The sequence below is a fragment of the Penaeus chinensis genome, chromosome 8 (assembly GCF_019202785.1).
Source record: "Penaeus chinensis breed Huanghai No. 1 chromosome 8, ASM1920278v2, whole genome shotgun sequence".
Taxonomy (NCBI): domain Eukaryota; kingdom Metazoa; phylum Arthropoda; class Malacostraca; order Decapoda; family Penaeidae; genus Penaeus; species Penaeus chinensis.
The window spans coordinates 13,281,418-13,286,417 of NC_061826.1; positions in this window are offsets into that span (position 1 = coordinate 13,281,418).

Consider the following 5,000-nt stretch of genomic DNA (forward strand, 5'->3'; position numbering starts at 1 on the left):
GGAGGCAAGATCGCGCCCGCTGACCCTCGGCCTCGACCCGCAAACAAGGTCAAGGTCGGAGGCAAGCGGGCTCCGCCGAACGGCCGCCACGCAACGAGCGCCGTCTGTCCGCGCTCCGTCACTCATCTTTAATCTGGCTTCCGTCGCGCGCGTTCTCTTCGCCTGTTCTCTCTCCTCTTCCTTCTCCTTCGCTTCTGCAATCTCCCTCCTCCTCTTCCTCCTTCACTCCTGAAGCCCCGTGCCCCCCACCCCCCCTTTCCGCCCGCGCTCATTACCCCCGCACTCTTTCACGCCGCCCGGAACGGTTCATGATTTTGAGAATCCAATTACGTCAGGGCAACGCCAAATCCACTTAGAATGACAGACATGAGCTTGTCACAAGTCTACGCCCACATGCAGGTCACAGGACGAGTGTACATTTACACATTAGAGAAACATATCCGATATGCACTACAATATAAGAATTATATAACGGTAACTAAAAAAAAAAAAAAAAAAAAAGAATCATGGCAGTCATGAAATCGTGAGGTGAGTGAAAGGCAAATTGGTTTATGATAATAGTCTCTGGCTTCGCATATTCCTCCCAAGCTCTCCTGACGAGGCGGTGGTCGCTGTCCAAGGCACTACTGCGTCCGATCCATCACTCTGCCTTCCGTCGTAACGCTGCTGAAGACTCGTAATGTTGTTAAGAGCTATTTCGTCACGCCGCGCACGCTGTGGTTTAACCCAGAATAAGCCATATATTGACTAAACGGCCGATGGCAAAATGTACTGCGCATATATTAGCAAAAAGAGAGAAACGAGTGGAAGAAGGGATCACTTTTGTTTTATGTAAATAGCTGAAATAAACACACACATATATATACATTTACACATATAGAATGCATAAATAAATAAAAGCCAAATATCAAAATCCCTTTGATCCGGACGACGCACATATCAATTCCAACTTCAAATTTAAGACGTCACAGATATATCTTGCGTAACAGATATCTACGCGGAATAAACAAAGAGTAAACACGATCACGAGATCAAAAACATACAGCAGAAGCAAGACAAAAACAAAATAACATAGAGAGAGAGAAAAAAAAACTAAAATCGACCAGGAAAAAAATCAAAACAATAAAATAACACTATCTACAAAGCACTCATTCCCTTTCGAAACCGCCCTTATGCACCCCTACCGGACCGCCAAGCCCGCCTAACGAATGTTCTCTCCCGCCTGTGTTTTACGACCTGTTGGTTTTGTAGATGGTATCGGCGCCGAATGGTATCCGGGCGATGGTATCAAGATAGCGAGAAGGCGTGAGGTAAGGTGTAAGAGGAGGGGGAGGGAGAGAAAGGGGAAGGGAATGGGGGAGAGGGTGGAGAAGAGAGAGAGGGGGGAAATGGCAAAAGATGACGATGGTGACGATGGTGATGATGATGATGATGATGATGATGATGATGATGATGATGATGATGATGATGATGATGATGATGATGATGATGATGATGATGATGATGATGATGATGATGATGATGATGATGAAGAAGAAGAAGAAGAAGAAGAAGAAGAAGAAGAAGAAGAAGAAGAAGGAGAGAGAGAGAGAGATGAAGAGATGGTCGTTACATCAAGTAAGACAAAAGTGATCACCCTCTCTATAACCCTCTGGAGGAACGGCGGTCTTTCGCTGCCGATCGTTCATTATCCGAAGCGCCTTCGTGCGTGGCTGATCAGCGCCCATCACCGGGGGAGGAGGGGGGAGGGAGGGGGACGGGCATCCATAGAGGAAGGGGGAGGGGCGTCCATAGAGGGAGGATGGGAGGGAGACAGGTAAAAGAGTAGGGGGAGAGATAGACGAATGAGATGAAAGAAGGGAAGGACTGAGAAAAGGAGGGGAGGAATCAGAGAAGGACAAAAGAATAAAGCGGAGAAAAAACAGCGTGCTTCCCAGCGGATCTTCCATCACCTCACGCACAACGCTCATTTGCGATTAACCGCTGCTGACAACTAAGGTCAAACTTAACTAATCATGCTCAAGACAGTATAAAAAAGGTAATAAAGACTTCCGTGAAAGTTAAGGTTTTCTGTATTTTTTTTTTTTTTTTACAGCTATCATTATCATACTTAACAAGGCCATTTGTTCATCAAGCGGTCCCTGATAACCGACAAACACAAACCGAAGAAGAAATCAAACCAGAATAATAATAAATCACATACTAATGACGACGAGAACACCAATCACAAACACCTCATATCACACCATCTTATTTACCTCAATGACGTCACACACCCCTCAATAAACATACACCGCATACCACATATTCAAAGCCACACTGAATGGTTTCTAAATTCCTCCTCGCTTCGTGTACTAGCAATATCACGGCATGGAAACAAAGGCATGGTAACAGGCGCAAACATTCATGATCACGTTCATTTTCGAAAACAAGATACCAATGGAGAAGGGGGGAAAGAGGGAGAAGGGAAGAGAGAGGGAAGGATAAAAGAAATAAATAAAGAAAGAGAAAAAGAACAAACGCATGCTAACAAACCCGTGACAACACCTTCCCTATCCCCCTCGCCTTAACACGTCCGAACACGAATTCAACGCGCGCTTAAACGGCCAAATAATCCTGACCCTCCCCTCCCCCCTCTCCCCCTCTCCCCTCCCCGAATTCCCTCGCCATAACATCATAACGAGCAACCGCAATCTCCCATAATCTCCGGACGAGGAGCCAACACGCAATGCAAGGACAACAAACAACAACGAACTCACGGACAAGTACAGGAACGACGGCCACGAGGAGATCCTTTCGTCGTAAACAAGAGTACCGTGGGAGGGTTTCGGGCCGAGGCGAAGGGTTGTGGGGGGTCAATTGGGGAAACCAAGGGGGGGGGGGGCTAATATATGCAAAGGAGGAGGTCAGGTGCAACAGTCCTGTCACCCCTCCTTCTCCTTATCTCAATTTCTGCATCACTTCCTCCCCTTCCCTCTCTCATTCTCCCTCTCCCTCTCCCTCTCTCTCTCTCTCTCTCTCTTACTCTCTTACTCTCTTACTCTCTCGTTCTCTCCCTCTCTTCCTCTCTCTCTCTTCCTCTTTCTCTTCCTCTCTCTCTTCCTCTCTCTCTGCCTCTCCCTCTCCCTCTCCCTCTCCCTCTCCCTCTCTCTCTCTCCCTCTCCTATCTACCCAAAATACAAAAACGACACTGATGTGGCCGGTTATAATGTGATGTCGTTACAGGTGCCTGCCAGTACCAAAACAACATTAGCAAAGTGCGCAAAAGCAGACCATAAAATTTTGCTCTGAGCTCGAAACAAAATTAGTTTAAAATAATCCTCGAAAGCAACCGTCGTTTATATCTCCATCTATCTGCATCTATTGCCTTCTTATCTTTGCTGAAGTTATCCGCCTTCTCTCTATCTCCTTCAATTTATCTTAGTCTTTTACATACTCTTATTGTGTCCTTTCTTCTTATCTTGTTTTATTATCCTTTCTATCCCCTCTCTTTTTTTTTTTTTTTTTTTTTTACCAGAGGTTAGATTTAAGGGATGGGGGTTAGGGGGTAGGGGGTAGGGAGGCCGAACTGGGGGGTTGGGTGAAGGTGTCATCAGATTAATTGAATGTATAAAAAAAAAAGACAATCGCAAACTTGTTTAGAAAAAAAAAACGCGGATTTTTTTCTCCTTTCCCTCCTTTCTCATAATCTTTTTTTTTTTCTCTTCTCTCATACATTTTTTTCTCTTCTATTTCCCTTCTCCCCTTCCTTTTTTTTCATATGCCTTTCCCCTCTCACTGTTCCTTTCTTCCTTCATTTATTTTCTCATGTAGTCTTTTCTCCTTTACTTCTCCCCATCTTTCACCTTTCATCTCCATCATAATATGGAGCCTATTTTCATTCATAACAACCATAAAAGTGCATAAAAGTGGATAACAACATACGTGAATGAAACAGGAAAAAATGAATGGCAAAATTTCATTTCTATTTAGATGGATAATTTCCGTGGGCCGAATTCCAATTACGATATGCAAATATTATTTCATCCCTTTCATTATATCATTAGAATTCAATAATCCGTTTGTTTCCATCTCTCACTGATTGCCATGTTCAACCTGATTTGCATACATCGGGAAATGCTCTAATGAGTCACTTTCCCTCCGTATGTGAATAATAATTCAAAAAGTAAGAATAAAACATAAAAATCCTTCCTTTTCAAATGCGGGTCAACAAGACGGCACACCCGGAATCCAATAAGAGCGAAATTCCCCGTCATAAAAGAAGACTATCGTCGTTGCTGGCGCGGCCAAGTAGTCCACGAACATAATAAAGCAGCCAGTTAAGCACTGATGCTCACGCCGCCAGCAGAGCCATCCTGTGTTAAACAAGGTCAAATGGACACCTTTATAGCGGCCGTTCATGGGAGACTCGCGCTTGACTGCGTATCCGTCTGTTTCCCTGAGCAAAATACGACTCGTAAGCGGCCCGCTCACACCACGACTTCTTGGAACGACGCCTCGACATGCTATATATCCATCTGGTTCCCCTCGGCTCTCCGCAGCTCCGACGGGGTGTCAAAGTGCACCACAAAGGCACATCATCCTGTTCTCGCTCGTAAGTAGGCTAGTGGGTAATACCTTTTTGGAATGTTCTATTTTTTATATTTTGTTATTTTGATTAGCTTTTTTAAAATGGCATAGTGAATGCACCGGTGCTGTCTCATCGATCATTTCAGGTGAACCCCAAAGACCGAAAAAAAGCCTCTAGAAAAATAAACTTATTGACAGGACGAGGGCGTTCCACGTCTTACGTGCGAGTCCCGGATCTTGCATTTGCTGTCCTAACTCCATCGGTCTCTGTCACTAACACTTTTTTAATCTCTCTCTCTCTCACTCACTGTCTGAATCTAGAAAAAATAAATACAAACAATCAATATTATAATGATTGCAACTGCAACAGCAATAATAAAACTCACAAGAGGAGGTCGACGAAGAGAGAAAATCAACAAGAAAGCGAGGAA